General features: G+C 37.1%; 1 protein-coding gene across 3 annotated transcripts in view; it reads right to left on the reverse strand.

The window, feature by feature from the left end:
- The window catches only part of LOC145686017 (uncharacterized), a 70,730-nt gene extending 64,169 nt beyond the window's left edge, over window positions 1–6,561 (reverse strand). The window contains exon 1 of one of the 3 annotated variants that reach the window (XM_081758863.1): window positions 6,222–6,561. The gene's annotated coding sequence lies outside the window, so the exon portion shown is untranslated. The remainder of the gene's footprint in view (window positions 1–6,221) is intronic. The other 2 variants (XM_081758861.1, XM_081758860.1) reach the window with 2 other exon arrangements.
- Between the last annotated feature and the right edge of the window lie 15,950 nt (window positions 6,562–22,511).

Genomic DNA, 22,511 nt, shown 5'->3' on the forward strand with positions numbered 1-22,511 from the left:
GAAATGTTTATATACATAGTGACCTGCGGAAGGACTGTTCCTCCCTAGTTTTGAGATATCTAGTACATTTTACCATTTGATATTTTCTATCTCAAAATATAATTGTAATGCACCACTAAACTGAATCTGAACCTAGCGCATTACTTGATATTTGGACAAGTGGCAATTTGAATTTCGATCGGTATGTTAGGATGCTAACACTGGAATTGGATCCGTACCATATGATCAAAAACTTAAAATTCTAAACAAGTTTTTTTCTAATCGATATTCGTAAATAGCCGAATCGATTATATACGTGTAAATTAGTGTTTGTGCTGAATAATTAAATTAAATATGCAGCTCTAAATTAATAAAAACCTCGGATCCAATGTCGAAAGCTAAAACCAACTATGATTGTATTTATGTTAAGGCCTATATTTAAAATTTAATAATCAACTGAAAACTAAATAAGTAAAATCAGTTCGAGTTGGAGCAACTATGTTAGTATTTTGTTTATCTATTGGTAATTTTGATTGTCTATATGCATATATTATTGAGAATTTAATTCTAGTTTTATTAAACAGCTCTCAACGAGATACGATGTATGATTTAAATATGATGAAGTATGAGAATTGTATACAAATATAATACGTAATGAATGCTTTCGAATTGTAAGATGTAATCTGAAAAAAAAAAAAAAAAGGCTGTTTAACAGTTTTAGAATTGATCTCAATTAAAACACTATATAGATAATCATACATTGTTCTTAAAATACTGTATAACCTAGTTGACATCTCATAGAGTTTAATGCACAGCTTGATTATTAATGATCAGTTTTGCGTACGTCTCATTGAAAGATATAGTTTTACGCTCTTTACTGTAGGAGTTTCTCCATCCGTACACCGACCCTCCAATCTTTTATAATGGAACACGTACCAGTGTGAGTAGGTGCATTTCATAATTAATAAAATATTATGGAAATTAACTAGAGATTATCTTTTAAGTGGACATTACGTATTTGGAAAGCTTGCACAACATTGCAAATGTATATTAGTATATTGTATTGAAGTAATATTGTTATTTCAATATCACTAGCAAGAACACGTTCTTCGCACGGGGAGAATACTCTTCATTTTGGACATAAAAGGGTAAATTTGGATTATAAACGGCATCGGAAATGTCGCTGTTCATCTCAGCAACCCCCGGAAACTATTGATTCAACACTAAAATCGGTCATTTTCTATCATTCTCAAGTATCTCCTCCATCTCAAGTTGCGGAGATGAATTTGGATTTAAACGGCTTGGAAAGTGTCACTGTTCAGCTCGGCGACTACGAAAACTATGGATTCGGCATTAATATCGGTCATTCTCGATCATTTTTAAATATCTCCCTCCTCCCCTAAGTTGCACTGTCAAAGTAAAATGATAAAAACCTTTCCAGAACCGAAATTCATTTACGAGGCAAATTTTACCGAGATCGGTCTCGTAGTCCACGGGTTATTAAACTTTATTTAGTTTTATATAAAAATCTTTAAGTTTAACGTCCCACGATTATGCCAGTTAGGCTAAAGGAGACGGTGATAATGAGAAATGAGTGAAATGGTAGAATGAAGAAAGTAGGAGGAAACGGGAGAACCCCGAGAAAACCCACGAGCACAGTGTTTGTTCACCACAAAGTCCACACGGCGCGAGCTGGGATCGAACCAGGAACCCCAAGCACCGGAGGTGAACGCTCTACCACTGAGCCACCGCGCCCCCCATTATTTAGTTTTATATTATCTCCCCTTTCCCTACTTGTACCGTCAAAGTGAAATGATAAAATCAATCCCAGGTTCGAACATCCTCTATGTTGAAAATTTGACCGAGTGGTTCAACAGGTATGAAGTCTCAAACACAGTGATTTTCATTTTTATATTTACAATATTACTATGTATCAATAACAAATTTAAAAAAAAATGGAAACGTGGAATGAAGGGAAATATTATGAACGATTTGATCGTTGCTTTGGTATTTCTATTCATAAATCCACAAGCTGAAGCTTTTCCATTCCTTGACCATCCATTGGGCAACATTGGTCAACTGCTCTCCGGATAGTGCGCAATATGAACATGAAAGAATAAATGTAAGGTTAATTTGTCAGTAGTCACAGTTACTGAGAAAATAATCACCTGCGCGCATACCAATAGTTGCTTGGAACATGTTCTCTACGGACGTACCTCCCACTCGAGCCCATTGGCTTTCCCTGTTCTGAATTGGAATACAATTCTTGTTTATAATGAACATCCCGCACAGTTTGGAAGTGTTTTTCCCACAGATAATATTCTTTACACTATATGTCTGTTAACATAGTATAAATCTGTACAGAATTAATACATTGCACGAAAATAATTCTCTAGAATGGGCTTAAGTTCAGGTAAGTTCTATCGGGCCAAACCCAGATAGTTATGTATTAAGTAAGTGAAAGAAACCTAACCTCTTCATAAGTCTTGTCACGTTAAAAAGCTGGCTGGGCTTAAGAAAATAAATGCCTGGCTAAACTACCGCAGATGCCGGTCCCTCTTAAGACCCATATGAACTTGTTTTCAACGTTGTCATATTACTTAGCTACTCTTACTTTCATACACCTTACCTACAATTACCCCTGTTTCATTTCCGGCCTTCACTATTCATTGTTAATCACAAATATTTCTTATTTTCATGCTTCCTACTTTCTGTGCATCTATATAGTATTACTGCGCAAAATTACCCCATTCGAACTGTTAACTATTGCAAACTACGCACTACTCAGAAATTGCTAAGACAAAGAATCCTTGCCTTATCACGTCGATGGAGGATATAGTTTCGAAACTGCTAGCAAATATTCGTGAATGGTATTACCCTTCCTTGTTGCGTGTTTTAGGGGCGCTTGGGGATGCGGTCCCCTATCAAAGAAAGTCCCAAAAACATTAAAACTTCCAAAATCCATACGAAAATACTTCTTTGCTGCTAAAAATTCAATTACGGAATACTTATATTCACGAAAAATGAATTTCCTTTAGCATCACACGAATCTTCCTGCCTTAGAAAGTGTTTCTTAAAGGAGATCCATTGCAATGTTGCACATTGACTTCACGAGGGCTGAGCATAAAGACAGCGTGTAGATGTATGATGTAAGAACTACTGTGCATTCAGCACGAATCAACTTGTGCTAGGTGACCACTAAAAAGCACGAATGCTGTGTCAGGGTCTGAGCGCCAGCCAGAGAGTGTCTGTGTAGGGACCAGGCGCATTAGCGACGCTGGGGATACGCATAAATGAGAATAGTGGAAAAACACTTATCTAATACGGCATAAAACGTATGTATCGTGTGTCTTAAGGTTTTGCAACACTTGCATTATCACTTCACGTATGTCTTGACATAGCACTTCCTTTCATCATTTCTTTGTTATTATATGGTATAGAGCAAGCTTTCCATTTCGTACTTCTAACTATTTATACATTTAATGTGTAACATCCTAATATATATATATATATTTTATTACTTTTAGAATTCTATTCCAAAGTCAAATACAAAACTTCCTCCGTGGATTTTACAAATTCATGACTCCATAAAATGGTATACCACCCAAAATTTTGCCCCATTTCATTACATTTACCTCAGATGTACATTCATGTATTCTCCTCCATTAAAGCAGCACACACATCCTACATAGTACGTTTGAAACACTTCATATCACGTTCTAGGCCTACTCCCATCAATCCGGGAACTAATATAGCCAAGAATTTAACATCGGTTTTCTTTCTTATTAATCAACCTACACTGATTACCTTCACTAACTTTCGTTTTCTTTTTTTTTGGGGGGGGGGGTTAATGATTCTGCATCTCGGGACCTCCATTGTGACAGTTAATTCAATGCGAACAATGTATTGGGTTAATTCTAATTGCGGGGGGAGGGGATCAAAAGTAGGTAAAAAAAAAAAAAAAATTACAGGAGAAATGACTTGTTGGTAGTGAAACAATTAATGTGTGAGATAAATGGAATAGAAACACAGTGTATGCAATGGAGAAACAACAGTGAAAGAAGAGAGGGGGTAACAAAGCGACTTTTATTTACTTATCGACTGATACGAAAATAAAAAGAACGTACTTGTACTTTATATCTGCATGTGTAGTGCCCTTGTATTTTATCTAGGACTATGTGTGTGTGTGAAGGGGAGGGGGATTTTAACGCATATCGCATGTCTTGTGCACATGGATAATTCTTACTATTGCACTACGTAGAAAATTTATGGTATTTCATGTAGAAGTGGTAATAGAACACAGAAGAAACGCTGATCAGGGGGTTCTCATGTATACTATTACCGTAGCAGTAAATGCATGTATATGTGTGTGGTATGTATATGGCGTTTGAGGCTAATGTTTAGCAGTAGGGGTCCAGCAATTGATTCTGAAAAATGTTACAATTTCGGTCATTTCTTTTCACATGAGGTTAGTTTAGTTTATGTTACATTATGTTGGTGTAGGGGTCCAGCATAATTTTCCAATAAAAATGACAGAATTTTGCTTATTTCTCCTATTATTAGGTTAGTTCAGGTTAGCTTATGTTACGTTATGTTAGGTCTACGAACTTGCATTAAGCATCTCTCCCTTAAATTTTGTGTTTTTGGACCACTTCTGCTAAACATAACCCCACACCATTTTGAAAGTCATTGCCGATGTATACAAACCATGTAAGTAGAACGTAATGAAACCTAACCAAACCAAAATTAGGCTATAGTTATGAAAAATGTGTGAATTTTTATGAAAAAATTATGGCACCTCGTAACTATTCGAATGTGTTATTTAAAAAAAAGAAAAGCGGCATAAAATAGGGCATTTATTCCGAAGTTGGGCGTCCGCTTTCGCCACATTTTTTCGCTGTTATCTCCTTTCCACACTTTCTGCAATTTGTTATTAGGTTCATTAATCCGTGTTCTTCACAAACTTTTAAAAGATTTTGCTCATTATCAACGTATTGCTTCACAAATGTTAAAACTGTTAGTTCATTGCCCTTGTACATTCGCCATGTTGATAACATAAATGCTCGTTTCTTTCCCACAATGCAACTGTTCCGTTACGTTGCGCCAAGTAGTTCCCTCCGCTCGCCGTATAGTCCCATGTTTATAACCGCTTATATATAACAAATAAACAGATTTTTTGAGACTCTTATATATTATCAAGCACACAAACGATCAAACTATCCATATCTTTCCTGTAAATTTTAAAATTTTTGCTCAAAACGGACGCCCAACTTTGGAATTTAACCCTAAAATAGTTTTAAAATTCGACACCTTGTAAAACCACATGTAACTTTTTCTCACTTCTCCGCAATCCGCTTATTGCAACCACATACACTAAATTTAAAAGGACTCTTGGAATATTTTTGGATTTAGGGAACAGATTTTTTTTTTTTTTTTACTTTCTTAGTATATTTTCTGTATTTTTTGTTGGTTCAGGTTAGGTTAGGTTGATTAGGTTTGGCTCGGTTAGGTTATGTTAAATTTGTATTGGCCCCGCAGTTCCTAAACTAATCCAGGCTTTTTGCTGTAGAGTTATGTCATAGTTACTATGTTCGTTACTCACTTGGGTTAGTTTCATGTTTCTGGACCTAATCTCTGGAACTTATTCCATTTCGGTAATAGTATACATGAGAACGCCGTGTTCTGCGTTTCTTATGTGTTCTATTACAACTTCTACATGAAATACCATAAATTTTCTACGTAGTGCAATAGTAAGAAGTATCCATGTGCACAAGACATGCGATATGCGTTAAATTCCCCCCCCCCCCACACACACACACATATCATAGATAAAGTACAAGGGCACTACACATGCAGATATAAAGTACAAGTACGTTCTTTTTTATTTTCGTATCAGTCGATAAGTAAATCAAAGTCGCTTTGTTACCCCCTTGCTAAGTTCGTAGATACTCAATGAATAATCCCTAAAAGTATGAGCGTCCAGCTCCTTCGGGAACTGACGCGGCTTTACATATACTATATCCCAGACGGTTTTGCTGTTTGCTCCTTACTAATGATACAAGGCCGGTAGAAACTTCACAGCAATTTACCATGGATACATGCAATAAACTTATCAATCACTCGTCTCCAATGCTAATACTTTGGAAAACCTATGTAAATACTTATAATTGTAACCGACTTAATTATTTAGACTATTCCACTCGAGTCTAGTATATGTGCTCTCCATCCAAGAAAAAACTTACGTAACAGAGTTAATAGTGTAATATGTTCCATTAACTTGGTATGTATAATAACCATTAGTGCGCTTCTCATTTACTAAAATCAACTCTCTATATTTTCCCATGATGTATGTGAAAACATAATGCACAATAACGAACACATATACTGTTGTCCATCTGATCCCAAATGAACAAAGATACTTTAATCGTATAATAATCACTCTACAACTTTAATGATAAGACATTATTATAGTTCATGTATGACGGTGAAGGTGTAAATAATCTATCTATACCAAAAATACTATCATAACGTTTCCAAATTTCAACCATCTTTGTCCGCACCCTAGAATATACATTTCACTATCTTCAGCACTAATATTATTTTGTTGCGTGTACCGATAGGGCAGGTCATTCCGTATTCGTAAAATATTGCAGATACGCATGGTCCTAAGATTGATACGTATTTGGCGAAAAGAAAGTCGTTCGTTCGTTCATAGCTAGTCATAATGACTAGCACCCTTTTAGAGGGTTACGCCCTCTCTTAGGGAAGAGTATTACGGAAATGGAAGATTTAAGGGATTTTGTGACGGTCTCATAGAAGTTCTTTATTATAATAATTTTTAGGGTCTTAAGGACATTTCCGGTCCTTAACATTGGCAGGAAATTAACGAGGAATTGCAGTTAATTTATTATTGTACAGAACTGGAACAGCAGAAATATAATAGTAAGAATGGGTACCTAGTGGTAAGGCATATCATATTTAGACAGAGTGTGAATGATGAGCATGAAGAATGGAGCGAGGTGTGTCATCACATCGCAACACTATAAGTGTTGGTCAGACAGACGAAGATATCTTCTCGCCTATGGGCTTATCGAGGTTTCGACGTAGATAATGAGAGCCCTGTTGGTAGCAGATGGATTCAGCGTGCAAATGATGGAAATATGAGTTGAAGATGATTATGAACTTGATAGTCTGTAAGGAGCCCCTGGTCTAATGCGTCAGGGGGTAGAGTGTAGCAGTAGAGAGTATAGAGTAACGATAGCGGTGGGGGGTAATATCGAGATGGAGAAGGATGGAGAGCTAAGTGGTGCATAGTATTCAGAAGTAAAGGGTGTTGGGTTTTATAACGAGAGCATATGTATGTCAGACGTAAAGTTTCAAGATGAAACTGAAGTGTAGGAAACTGAATCCGGTCGTACAAATCTGCTATGGGACTAGGCAGTTTGACTCGATATGCAATGCGGAAAGCATGTCGTTCTAACACTAGTAACTTTTCGTAAATTTTTCGGGTGACCGCAATCCATGCAAAGTGTCCGTAAGTCAGCATAGGCCGTAGAAAGGCCTTGTATGTGTTCAGAATTGTGTTTGGTTTTAGTCCCCAGAACGTTCCGGTAAGCCTTTTTAATAGGTTAAGTCTATTGTAGGCTTTAGTTGTGACTGTTTGAAGATGTTGCTTCCAAGTGGGATGTTTATCGAATGTGAGCCCCAAGTAAGTTACAGTTGAACGTGCCTGGATGGGAGTTGGTCTACTTGTAGTGAAAGGTGGTTAGGATTTCTTCTGACTCTTGATGTTCGTTTCGGCGGAATGAAGACAATTGCCTGCGTTTTTGTGGCGTTGATCGTTAGCTGCCATTTGCCGCACCAGCGAAGAAAATTGTTAATCGCTAACTGTGGAGCAGTGTTGATGGATTGGATAGTAGATCCTAGGGCAAGAAAGGCAGTGTCGTCGGCATATTGAAAGAGGTGAATTTTATCAGGAAGTGGAGGCATATCGGCAACATAGTTAAGATAGAGGAGTGGTGACAGAGCCGATCCTTGAGGTACTCCACAGTGAAGGAAAATAGGATGTGAGATGCAGTTATTTATTGACACATATGACAGACGGCCGATTAAAAAGTTGTATATCAGTCTTATATATGGAACAGGAAATCGAAGATGAGTTAATTTGTATATAAGTGCGATGTACCATACCCTGTCAAATGCTTTCTCGAGGTCAAATAATACAAGACATGATGGTTTGACCGAGTTATAGTGTTGTCTAGCCATGGTGGTTAAACGAAGTAGTTGATCGTTGATCGAATAACCTGGACGAAATCCTGCTTGGTGTATGGAAAGTATCTGGCGTCTTTCTATGTATACATGCATTCATCTTACTAGAATACGTTCTAGGATTTTACTAAAAATAGACGTTAATTGAATTGGGCGGTAGGATGATAAGTTGGCAGGAGGTTTCTTTGGTTTTGGAAACATTAACGTCTTGGAAGTTTTCCAGGTGACAGGAAAATAGCCAGTTCGCAGAATAAAAGTAAAAATCGTGGCTAACAAATTAAGCAATATAAGCGGACTTTCTTTTATATGGCGATAGGTTATTGTATCAAAACCAGGTGCACTATTTCTTTTGCTGCGAACAACTGTACTGATATCTTGAACTGTGATTGGCTCTGTTAGAGGTTCATTTTGCGGAAGAGTATGAAGGGCATGAGGTTGTAATGAAGGAGAAGATGGATTGACAGTGTCAGCTGGATGTCTATATAAATATGTGGAACTGAGTGGTGTGAAGATGTCTTGGAGAAAATCAGCAAAAGCGTCAGCTTTGGCGGAATCTGATTGTATAGGTAAGTCACCATTTAATAACGGGTATGGTGTTTTAGTATGTTTTCCGCAAAGAGCATTAAAACGTTTCCAGTCCTTGCTAGGATGAGTGACGTCAGAGAGGGAATTACAGGTTTTAACCCAACACCGTAGCTTGTAAGCACGAATGTAATTCTTGACCATCCTCTGAAGTTGACGGTGATGACGGAGTGATTCTGGATTTTTTGTACGTTGATAGTCACGATAAAACTGTCGAGAGCGAGTGATAAATGTGAGATACTCTGGTGGCAATGTTGGTCGGTAAGGCGTTGATGCAGTTACTGGTATGTAAAGTGAACTAGCTTCTTGGATTGAAGTTGTGATGGTATGGATGTCATGATACAGTTCGTCCTCTGATGTAGGAGGTTGCAAAGGCTCTACTGCTGCCGAGAGATATGTTCTGTATTGTTCCCAGTTGGCTTTGTCAAAACGGAGGCTAGTTCTTTGAAATTCTGTAGATTGAGACGTATGACGAGTACTGAGTTGTAATTTGATCGGAACATGGTCACTTCCTAATGGATCGAGAACATCAATATGGATTTGTGAAACGAGATTAGCAGAAGTAATGACAATATCTGGTGTGCTTTGTGATACAGGCCTAGTGGGTTTTGGAAGATCATGAATGATACCAGTCGTGTGAGTTGTGACAAAGGTTTGAAAGGTAGATCTGTCTCTTTCTGATCTGCTGTGCATGTTGAAGTCGGCCATAATTAGGAATCTCTTATAATTATCGGAAATGTGTTGCACGAATGCAGTAGGTAGAGGCTTTCCAGGTCTGATATAAACTGTAGCAACGGTTATGGCTATATTACGGAAGTATAAAGAAATGATGAGATATTCAGGAAAATCTGGCAGGCTACAAAAGTGTCCACGTGATGGAATACGTGGAGAAAATCCGACGGCTGTTCCTCCATTTGCGCGCCTCCTAGGAAGGGTGCTATCCTGTCTAATTAGTGTATATCCAGAAAAATGACAAGTGAGGGAGGGAGTGAGAAAGGTTTCGTTAAGGATAAACACTCCCGCTCTTTCTTCCAGTAACAGCGCTTCGAATAAAGCTTTATTCTGACTAATGGATCTAATATTGAGAAATATAAAGACTATATTCATGATCAGAGGTTAGACAGTAGTTTCCAAAAGTGCTGTATGAAAATAGACATTTTGATCAGAATAAGTAGCATGAAATGTAACATGGAATATTTCTTTTGCTGCATGGGTGATTTGCTTTAAGACATGCGAACGATGAAATGGTTGAATATTTTGAAGAGTAAGCGTTAGAAAGGCAAGCATATTGCGCACTGTTATAGGAGAGTCCAGTGAATGTGGAACGTCTGTAGAATAGTTATATATACGTAGTGGTGCCACATACTCAGGGTGAGCTTCGGTAGGGGCGGGTTTGCCCTTGCATTTGTAACTATATGTCGGATGTTGTTCATGGCAAGTGTAACAATTCGGTGGTTGTTGTAGATTGGGACATGAACGAGTTGAGTGATCACCAGAATAGTAGCCGCAGACAGTGGTATTTGGGCATGTTGCGGTAGAGTGTTGATCTGGCATTTTTCGCATCGAAGTGGTAGGAGTGCTGGTGACCGTGAAGGTTCAACTCTGTGTCTTCTGTTATAAATGTATGCCCCATTAGTCAGAAGAGAATCAATGGTGGTTTGAGAAGGTGTTAGTACTCGAACAATGTACGTGGGGCCTGCAGCATTTCTAATTCGTATAACCTTCTGGAGTGTGTGTCCTTCGCATGTAAGTTCCTCCTGAATCTCTTCATCGCTATAAGAAGGATCAACACCGCGAATCACCACGGAAAGGAGAGGAGGACAGCGAGGTGGTGGTATTTGCTTGCGTTGAGATGCATTGAGATTAGTGAGTTTAGCATCTTTGCCGAAGGTATCTATAGGTACTTTGTTCCTTATAGTACTGAGCAAGTTTGCATCTTCTGTTTTGAAAATAAAGCCGTTCCCAGTCTTGACTATTTCTTTGAGTGAGGCACGAGGAAGGTACTTGCGTAGTTGTAGAGCAACTTGTTTCTCAGTCGAGAAACGTGAATCGAAATTGGTCAACAGAAACGAGTAAATTGATTGAGATAAAGCTGGAGCCGCAGTAGAATCTGTTTCCATGTCCGTAGGGTTGTCCACTCTATCTGGTGTAGTGTGTGCTTTCTCTACAGGTGGTGAGAATTGCAAGCGGTTAGAATAACTTTGCTTAATCGAAGAGCGGGAAGCCACAGACGTAATAGAGCTTTGAGATGAGCTTCGGGTACGACCAGAAATGGTTTGTGACTGTACCTTGCGTTTTTCCACCTTAGTGGAGCAACCTGGAGGACCAGGGATGATACTTGGTAAAGCGTGTTTGCTGATTGTGCGTTTGCCATGATCGATGCCATTGTCCGCCATAGTGAAAACCGCCTGGTGGGCTAAGCCCAAGTATGAAATGATCCCAAATAAACCGTAAAACCAAGAGGAATAGCAAGTCGTCAATAGGTAATATCAGTTAGGCGTGTTAGCCTCCGTGGAGGCTTCAAATCAACTCGACGGTTGTTTCTTTGACCTCAAAGAGGCAAGTAATCCAACCGTATATAGATGTTCGCGATTTAACCAAAGGGAATGGAATTACTAAAGGACTTGCTTATTTTTCTCCGCCAGCTACGGATACCCTATTTCTTTACCTGGTTAGAGATTCCAGGTGGCCAGTTCGCGAAAAGAAAGTAAACACGAAAATAAGGAAAGAGAATTAATTATAAGGTTTACTAACATAACTATAATTGGGAATGGGAATGCCAGGGAGCAATTGTTTCCCCCCGAGATTGAGAAACATGTATTTTAATAAATTGTATAGACCTACTAATACACTAATCTTATCTTGGGGGTACACTAATAAGAAACGTAAACTCTTATCTTGGTGGACAATCTTGCCACCTTCTGGCAAAATTAAAATGGCGTTACTGGTTGAAAACCAGTTGGTGCTTGTGAGCAGTTCGTAGTTAGAGGAAAATTTCCCTAATCTAGGGAAATATCATAGGTAAATTTAACAAAAAGGGAATTTTCCGATGAAACATGAAAATCCAGGGAAATTCTCGCGTTGAATGATTGACCAATACCGAGGCTGATGAGAAAGACCAGCTCGACGTCTTTTCTCGTCAGCCTCGACAAATACGCTGCGGAAGTCGTCTGCTGTGAATTTTACTGGGTGCAGCCATATTAGTTACAAACAATTTGGTTCTATGGTGGTTGCTATGGCAGTTACATTGGCGTTGAATGTGGCAGCTGTGAGTCTTGTGAAAGACGAACTTAAAATTATGAAAAAAAGCTACATTTTTCACGGATAGCAGTGAATATATTTACTTTATATGTAAAGGTAGAATATATTTATCATAATATAAAACAAAATTACTCTACATTTTAATTTCTTTAATCGCCAATAAGTTGCTGGACAAAAAGTGAGTGAGAATCCCAAGCATGTACATGAGCGCCCCTTAATAATAATTTTAGATTGAGTTTAATTAAAATTATTAAAAAATTGTTATGCTATATACTGTTGTCATATTGTTTGTTTAGCTTCAGTGCAAATGTTTAATACGAAGAAACTTGATTTTTATAAGATTAGTGATCAGATTTTCGGAACAAAGCAGTACAGCGCTAGAATAATGAATGTATCTTAAAGCATACAATTACGAACACATAATCTCAGAAACAGCATTTTCCTGGAAATAATTTCCTAATTTAATCTTCATTCTTTTGTTGGCGGGTGTCCATTCTTTGCTTGGCACTGGTAAATTTGAAATGCGTCACCAGAAATAATTAATTAATTTAAAAGGGATAACTCTCTATCCTACATAATGTCCTAATGTTATCTGAATTATTTTCTTTGCCTCTACCACAAACGGCGTACGATTTGTAACATGCCAGCATGAGCATATACATGTATTACAATTCATAAGGAGAGCACGTACCAACTTACGCTGGGTGGTCACTTCACGTAACATTACATCTATTATTATTAAGGGCAGCTTGTGAAGCTCGAGTGCATGTCAGGCTGGATCTGTAGGGAGCAGCTGGATCGGATCAGTGAAGTTGGGTATGTGTGAAAGAAAGAAAGGTACAAAAAGCATACGCTAGCCAGGGCTAGTAATCACTACAAGTGGATTTACATTTCAATTTCTTAGTAACCATGGCACATTTTTAACGCTGTTTCTATGTTCTCCCTCTACATAAATAATTTTCTTGCGCAGTATTTTCGTAGATTAGACAAATTTTACACATAACTTTTCAAAAATTGATCCCGTATTTTTCATGCGTACTCAGCGTAGATCGATAGAATCGAGCAATTATATTTTATGTCAAAGGGAATAGACAAATTAACAAGTCCGGTTTAAACTTTACTATATTGTCTGTACTATACTCTTACTAACATTCATATGCGGTAAGGTACGGTTAGGTTGGCTTGTGATTACTTAAATGCGGTTGTCTTATATACATATATGTATAACAATGATTTACCAATTTTAAAATTATCCATTGCCTACAAATCTCAATTGTATCAAGAGTTTCAAATTTTTACACATATATGTAACTACAATGCTAAAATTGTTACCGAACTTACGCTGGTGAGGGTTGGAAAGAGCGCAGGCAGGTGAGTATCACACTCCATGCTGCGGCAGGCACTGTTCGAAGATTATAGTATGCCTTTAAGCGTGTGATTTTTTACATTAAAAAAATAATAAATAAATAAAATGAAATAATAAAAATCATGATGATGATGATTTTGTTTTTTTGTATGATGCTCCCTTTCCTTGAGACTACAGGCTATGCCGAATGTATCACTGACTAGTGATAACGAACCTACTGGGCTCGTCATCAACAGTCACCGACACACTCACCAAGCCAATCATCTACGGAAAATAGAACTCAAACTTGCTCCAAAATGTAAAGATTCCAAAGTCTATTCCATCTCAACTCACAGTCCGGTATCCAGGCCTGCAGTTCATTATCCACATCCCATCAGGAAATAGGTTGTGAACCACAACTACAGACACAGGACATCGACCTACGAGTGGAGCTGGCAATGAGCACAATGGGGATCTGAATATTGTCTGTAAAAGCCCTATCTAAATAAATAAAATCTTACACATCCCAAAACTGAATTTTGTCGCGCAACGGAATAAAAAAAATCCAAACTGAGATTTTGATTCATACTGATAAAAATAAGAAAATTTCTGCAGACTCGGTTGTTTCCAACCCCGGTCGCACCAAGGAAAAATCTCTTCCCTTTGATTCACAGCTATTTCATTTCATCAGTAAAATTAATATGTGTGTACTGCTCTTTGCCTTGATCACGCTTCACATACATATCAAACATAACTGTAACTCAAATTTTACTTCTTAAAACTACAAAAAAAATATATATATTTTGTAATTGAAAGAAAGATGTTTCACGGCTAGTAAATTTCATTTGACATTAGTCATGAAAAGTAGATTTAACAAGAAATTTGATAAAAGAATCTTTACACTTGCTCGTACTGACATACCCATCTGAATGGAGATAAAAGAAACTAACATTAAAATTTTCTAAATCTTCAGTGCCGAAACATTACTTATTTTTCATTTAATTTTCCACAGATATTCTTGAAATGTTCATATTCATTAATATTCTCAACATTTATAAACATTCCATCAGACCGACACAAAACAAATGAAAAATCAACAAAATATATCACACTTTTAAATCTTTACTACATATTGTTTGTGGTTAGCTATTTTATTTTCTTTCTCTCTCATCTTGGTGCTCAAAACCTTCTGTGCATTGAAATTGCGGCCGGCATAGAGGATTTACACTTTTCGCTACCTCCCTTGAAGCTCGGACCCCTAGGACAAACTAGCACAGGTAAACATTCAGAGAAAATATTTGCATAACTTAAACCTAAAATCCCTATCCTAACCTAGCTATACTATACTAACTTAACCTAAAAAAAATCATATACATATACATGAAGCATCCTTTTTATTCATAAAATTTATGTTGATTTTTAGCTACTACATTACGACAAAAGACGCAGTGGCTATTTCTTCAAGTGTCGCTCTGAAATTCTCTTTTACTTTAAAAATACTAAAATATTTCTACTAGTAATCATTAAAACTGTAGTTTTAAAACTTTCTCGATGGGTATCAGAGTAAAATAACGGAGATTTAACCCATTGACGATAGTTTCCTGTTACCGGTACGCAAAATTTTATGTGCCCTTGTACTAGACATTAGCCGTGATTTCTGACACTTACTTCCAAAATTTCTGTAATGTTTAGAATTATTTTCTTAAAACCAAAGAAAACATGCCAAATTATAAAATAATTTCGAGCAGTACTATGCTTCCGAAAATAAATAATTTTGAGATTTTAGGGGATCTAACATATCTTTCATTGGGGGAAATGTGTGTGCGGTACACACATTTCTTGTTGTTATGACAATCGTCTGCGTTGAGATAATTCTAGCTTTCTTCTTCCCCCCCCCCATTGAATGAATTCACGCTGTCACATTTTTTCCAGACCTATATGTATGAGATATTGGGGAAAAATTTACTGCACTTAGCATATCATGTTAATATTCACACGTACACAAGAAAACCACACTGTTATTGTTATGCCACAAAACTATGAATTTCGAGGATTCACTACCTGAACTAAATTTTGTTTCACTGGTTTTCTACTTACATGGCTGCCGTGTCGTGACAAAACGCTGTAACTTTGGCGGAGCAGTTTTGCGAAAAACAGCCGTAAAGTTTTCATCCGAAAATGTGATCTGTATCGTGTAGAAGCAGTGTATCTTGACTTTGGAAACACGTGGTTACACGTAATGTTACGTAAATGCATGTTGTGTGATTAAATTTGGTGAAAATTGATTGGTTGACCATTATTGCCTAGTTACACTGGTTCTACACGATACAGATCACATTTTCGGATGAAAACTTTACGGCTCCTTTTTGCAAAACTGCTGCGCCAAAGTTACAACGTTTTGTCACGAAACGGCAGATGGATCCATCCATCGTCGATTGATTAACTGAGGGTTTCTAAAAAAATTATGATGAACATATTCCACTAAAACCCTCAAAGGATTTCATTCGTGGTCTCTAAAAAAAATATATTTACATGTACAAGCAACTGCAATGACGTTCCAAGTGGCAATGGAGTGCCACTTAACTTCTTCTTCCCTGATGTGAACACACCAAACTCAAGACCTGAGTCTTTGCCACTGTCTTATTCTGCTTCTACTACAATTTTTCGCTGTTCGAGAACGTAAAATTTTCCATGAAGCACCATTCCATACGAGTAACACTGATGTCAGTCAAAGAATAAATCACAGTTTTAAAAAATACTAATTAATTTGACAATTTTGTACAGACGACATACACTGCACGTCTATATCCTATAGCTGTTGATGATGCAAGACAAAGAACAATGAGATGATCCCTAATTGGAAGATCATTCTGACGTAACTATCGGATGATAGGCTTCTCAGCTGAGATCAAAAAAAGCCGAAAATCTCAACCACAGCAGTGATTGCGGATGATCCAATCAAATAATTTATTCCGAAACAAAGAGATGCACCAAGAAAAAATTATGGCTGACTTTCTTAATTTGGAATTTTGAAGAAAAATTACGAAATAAAAATTTTAGTTTTCTTTTGAAGATTCCGTATGCCGAAATATCTATAGAAATAAACTGAAAACCATTAAAAAAGCTAAAATATACACTTATTTTCTAAAATAACGTTATATTTTTGGTTAAATACGTAAAATATGCAAAATATAATTACTAACCATGTACTTTTCATTTAATACTCGTTGAAACTATTTACTTAAATAAAATTACGCAAAATTTGCGACCTACTTTTCATACTACAAGAAATTAAACATATTTTCTTACATTTTCAATAAAGATAAAATTTCTTTCAATATACAAGGTGTTCAAAAGTATGCCGAGTTACATTATGCCGAGCATAAGGTAACAATTTAATTATCAGTTTACTTTGAAACGATTTTACAGTGTTCTCAGTATTAATATATATTAAACAGCGAAATTAGCCTTAAAATGTCACAAACAAAGAAACAAAAAAAATATAAAGCAAGGGAGCTTTGGTAAAAATATGTTTATTTTAATTTCTTTCCGGCAGAATATGCAAAGAGAGAAATTGTTCTTGAAAAAGATTGAGATATATCTGTTCGCCCAATAAATAATTAATCATTATATCGCTTGTTGTAGTGTGGCTTTGTTTTTGTTTCTCTTTAATATGTTATATAGTGCAATGTTTCTAATTTCGTTGGAAAAAAATTGCATGTACCTTTTTATGGTTATGTTGGTTTTATGGTTTTTATGGTCTTAAACTGTTATGGTTATATCCGAAAACGAAATAAATCATTTTCATAGGCGAGTACTGTAGCGCCCCAGAGGATGGCCCGGAACTTCTGAGTGCTACAGAGCGGAAGGCGTCTAACGTACTTAGAACGCAGACTAAAGAAAATCCAGAAAACTGAGTATCAAGGGGTCGCCAGTCTGTGAAAGATGATATGGCAATGAAGTATAGGGCGCACAGACAACGTCCGACAACACGAGGCTTGCCCACACCAGCTCTACGAGAAGGCATGAACAAACCCCCTTCCTCTTCTTGCTCCTGCGTATACCATAATTTAGAAATAGCTAACCTTAAATTAAACTTATCTAGCTACTAGGGACTTGCACTTGGACAACAACACTTAAAATGGAAAAGATTATTTATTATTTGATCAAAAGTTGGTATTAGGGCCATGGAAGCTTGATATAGAACAGGTACTTTATAACAGGTACATATACTATCATGCACGAGAACATATATTCGTATATTTATAAAAACAATAAAAAAGGTCATGCGTGAAAATATTCAGTTACTGATGCATGATTACATCAAAATTCTTGCAGCTATAAACAATTGAGGAGGGATAACCAACTTCACCTCCCTTGTATAATGATTGAAACATTAACACACTTCATAATAATATGCAAGTTAGATTCTTACCAAATTCCAGAAGAATTGTCACTTCCGAAGATAATGAAAGAAATAGTTTAAATTTATTATGCAAAAGATAATATCGTATCATAATTGTTAATTGTTGTACACTGCAACTAGACTTCAAGGATAATAATATAGCTATAAGGTACTAGCCAGCGTATACCCACCATCGGGTGCGCGCCTACATGTGCACTTTCTGAACATAAGTGCAAAACTCAGTATTAACATTGTTACCACTAAGAAAAGGTATGCAATAAAATTATACACATTCATCTAATAACCCATTGAGACTGATTACCTGTTACTATGAGATTTACATTCCACATATGGGCATTCTGTGCCCTTTTCTTGATTGAACTGGCAACATTATGCTCCACCCCGGTGAGAGTGAAGCTGCCATGAACACATGTAGCGTTAAGCTTGTTTATTCAACATTGTGATTCTTACCTGAGAATATGCACAAAGCATACTTACTAATGAATGATGCATGTATTCAGGATTGATGCTCAATAAGATAAGATAAGATAAAGACACTTTTGTGTAAACAACACAACTGCACTAAAATGCGAGTGGCCAACATTATATGGAGATTATAAAGGACACCTAGCACTGGTGAGAACACAAAACAGCTATTCGTGAAGTAGCACTGACAAATAGTAGAGGATACAGCTTACTGCAGCTATGAAGCAACATAAAAACAGGATAATTAAGTAGTGCACCACACTTGTAAACACAGTTCTTCAAAGAACACCATTGAAATGAGCTTGTAGAGATAGCTGGAGGATTCACTATTATTATGAGAAAGCACTGGCTAATATGCCACTTTCACTCAACTCAGGGAGCACTGAACATTATAAACACTAAAGAGGGTTTAGATAAAGTAAGCTTTCGAAGAGCTTAACTGGGCCTGATAAATTAACAGGCTATATCAAAGATGAGCTTTAATACGCACAAACATGCTCAAACATAATTGAACATAACTAAAAACAACATACTCATCAAAAATGACGAATGTGGTTGCTACGAAGGCAACCTTTATCAGGAAAACACCTTTAAACTGCCCATCTTCATATAAGAAACACTAACACAACAGCATCTCATCTCACTACCAGTTGATCCCGAGCCAAGGCTGGGCGGAGCTAAACCAAAGGGGGCTCCAAGGTAACTCCTAAATAATGGAAAAAGGTATGAAAAACTCCAGAGAAATGTATTGTGGTGTAAAATAACATGTCCCAGAACTGCATTGTCGCTCGACTAAACACTGAGCGAGCGGCGGCGAAAATAACGGGTGGATTCTTCATGCTGCTCATTCACCTGGGCTATGGGCCACTAAAATGCCTCTAAATTATTCCAACTGAATATACGTTTGGCATAAATCCTGCACCACTCTACCAGCTGCTTGTTAATAGACTAATACTGCTCACTTAAGAAACTACACTGGTTCACAACAACACATATGAAAGGATATTGGTTTGGAATAAACATGCTACTTGCTACTAAAATGCCATAAGTAGCTATAGAATCCAATACTTGGTACAGTAACAAGTACACTAGAATGTAAAGAAGCCACATTTTGTTGAAGTACATGTTTAAGTTCAAGAAAGTAGTGTTGTAGCAAATATATGAATGGGAATCAGCATTTAAGTCGTTTGTACGTGAAAACCAAGTTACTTCCTGGGAAGGTACATTGCTGATTCGTTACAATCCTTGTAAAGATCTGGACTCTTGATGATTCTGTGCTAGAGGTTGAATACATTGCTTCCTTCACTGATATGATACCGGACAGAGCGTGCATGGGGCGGGTTCCCGCAGAAGTTTTTAGTGCTTCATTATGATTTCATACATTATCACAACTAAGAGAAACTTCACGAAAATTGCCATTGTCGTATTAAATGGAGAATGTCACTAGGACGAACACAGAAACTTGAAATATAATTAATGGAAAGGCACACACTGATAGACAAAAACTTGTAGCTGTAGCAAAACACGTGGGAGACCACTTGCTCTTCTTTATAAATTCCTCTTGGAAATTGCACACCAAAATTATGATGAAAAAAGTAACCGTAAAGCTTCACTTACACGCAATGTTGCTCTGTCAAAACTGTTGATTACTAATAAAAAGAGGATGGCTACGAGAGGCCTAGATTAACTATAATTTTAGGCTTCATTTTTACAGATATCGAGAAGCCATGCGGTACACAATCTCTTTCTTCGTAGGAGTCCGGAAGTCACCCGCTCATCTTCCCTCCACAGAAGCGGAAGTATCAATGTTGCCAGATCTTACAAAAGAGAGTTAACAATACTACTTAAAAATATTACCATTATAAAATAACACAATTACTAAGGGCACTACAGTACTATGTAAACTTCTTCATATAACCCGCTCAAAGCTGGTTTGTTTGTAACCAGCTAGCTGAACAGGAAGCGGAAATGACGTTTACTTCACCAGTATATATAAATGGTTAAAAATAAACATGTTTTTTTGTTCTACAGAAATAAATATACAGAGCCTATCAATAATTTATGTGTGTTTAAAGTAGCATAATTAGCACTCATTGCTGGCTGGGTGTTATTTATTTACTTACAGTCCATTTGATACAACTTATCCTTCCTGACGGTTATTACCTGACCAGCGAACGAGTGCGGGCGGCCGGTTTTGGAACAAAATTGCAAGCAGCAGTGTTTCTAACCGGATTACTTGTAATCAATCTATCACAGTTCTTTTTGTCCTGTTCGTAATAAACCACTTCATACATATGCTCAAGTCAGGGTGGATCCAGTGGGGCAATTGTCCCTCCCCCAGAATAGGATATTTTTTTTTAATTTTAAAAATAAAACCTAAGAATTTTCACCTATGTGTTATAGATGTAAAACAAACCTGAAATTGGTAGGCATTGCTTTTTTGTTTTACGTTGCAGAAGCCAAATGAAGCAATAAATAAAAAGAAATTACTTACCTTGGCGTTCTTGTTACAAAAAAAATGTCCACCTTCGAAATTACAGATGGCCATTTCTGTTCTAGAAATTGCAACAATAGCTACTTCTCCTTTTCTATTTTTTTAATTATCATTTTTGCAATACATTCTTACCTTGATTTGACTTCGAACGACCGCCCCCCCTCCCCGCAAGCATTCAGCCTGGATTAAACCCTGGCTCAAGTTAGGACAAACAGTTTCAAAACTTATTGAAGTTATTTGCAGAACATTTTAAGTAACAAGCAAAATAAATAAATAAATAAAAACTCTATATTAGCTTAGGATAAACTAACCTCAGTATTGTACAAAGGATCAGACGGTCTCTATGGCAAAGAAAAAACGAATTAAAATTGGTCGATTCGACTCGTTCCGAAGTTTTTGACGTGAGGATATGTAGAATGTGTACTCATTATTTTTTGGTGACTGTCTCTAGTAATTTCCATTCATACATCACTATTCACAACACATCTGTATTACTGCAGGAATGGTTCACTACGACCACATAACTTACGGCGACCTTTACTAAGCTTAAAGAGATTCGGCTATGCATTACATCTAAACTGCAACTTTTAAAAACCATTGGATACACTGCAAAGTGAAACTCTCCGCTCCCTTGACCCACCGCGCTTGCCAAGAAACTGATGTAAACACAACAGCAGCGCCATCCCTCCAAAACCGCACTCCTATCCTGTTCAGGTAATACTTTCCTGTGCTCGGGATTTGACCACCAAGGTAGCGACAAAAAATCATTTTTCCAATTGGCGACTTTTTTGGTGATTTTTAAATAACGATTTAGCGACTTAGTTACAAATCTAGCGACTTTTGCGCAACGAACAATCTGTTCATCTGTAGTCAAGCACTGTTAGTTCACATCAAATTGTATATTTCTTTTCTTCCTTTTTGTTTGTTTAAATCACCACAAGCGGAGTCGAGTTTCAGAGTGCAGCCTAGCACGCCTCCGCATCTCTGCATTGTTTTCTGTTACCCTTGCCCTCTAACGGAGAACAATTCCAACCTTCATGTCCTTTAGTTTGCAGAGTTTTCGTTGAGAGGCACAAGTAATGCAGCATTACCGATAGCAACGAGATTAGTTGAACAGTGAATATAAGCGAAGTGGGTGTGTTTGTTGTATTCGTACTTGACCTGTGAGACCTTTTAATTATTGTGCACATTTCCAAACGCGTGTAACGTAAGTACTGTATTTTTAACTATTTCGCAACTATCATGGCTCCAAAATATGAACAGAAAAACCGAAAACAATGGGAAACAATCTCTGAATTTAAAGATTGGTTGCGTCCTGTTGACAAAGACGTGACTAGAGCATATTGTTTATTTTGCAAGTGTGAGGTGTACGCAAAGTTAACAAACTTAAGAAAGCATGCTGCTACACAAAAGCATAAAAAATGTGCGGATCCTTTTTGCAGCAGTCGTCAACTGAAATTGGATTTTAAAGTTGAAGAACCAAGGCGCCATTCAAGCGCAGTAGAAGCCAGTATAGCTATGTTTGTTGCGGAACATTGTTCATTGTTGTCTTCCGACCATTTATCTCAGTTGTGTCAGAAACATTTTCCTGATAGCAAAGCTGCTTCAGAACTAGGAATGCATCGTACAAAGTGTACAGAAATTATAAGTAATGTTCTTTCTCCTCATTTCTGTGATGTCTTGCGTAAAGA

This window comes from Thermobia domestica, chromosome 5 (assembly GCF_964235325.1).
Source record: "Thermobia domestica chromosome 5, izTheDome1.hap1.1, whole genome shotgun sequence".
Classification (NCBI taxonomy): domain Eukaryota; kingdom Metazoa; phylum Arthropoda; class Insecta; order Zygentoma; family Lepismatidae; genus Thermobia; species Thermobia domestica.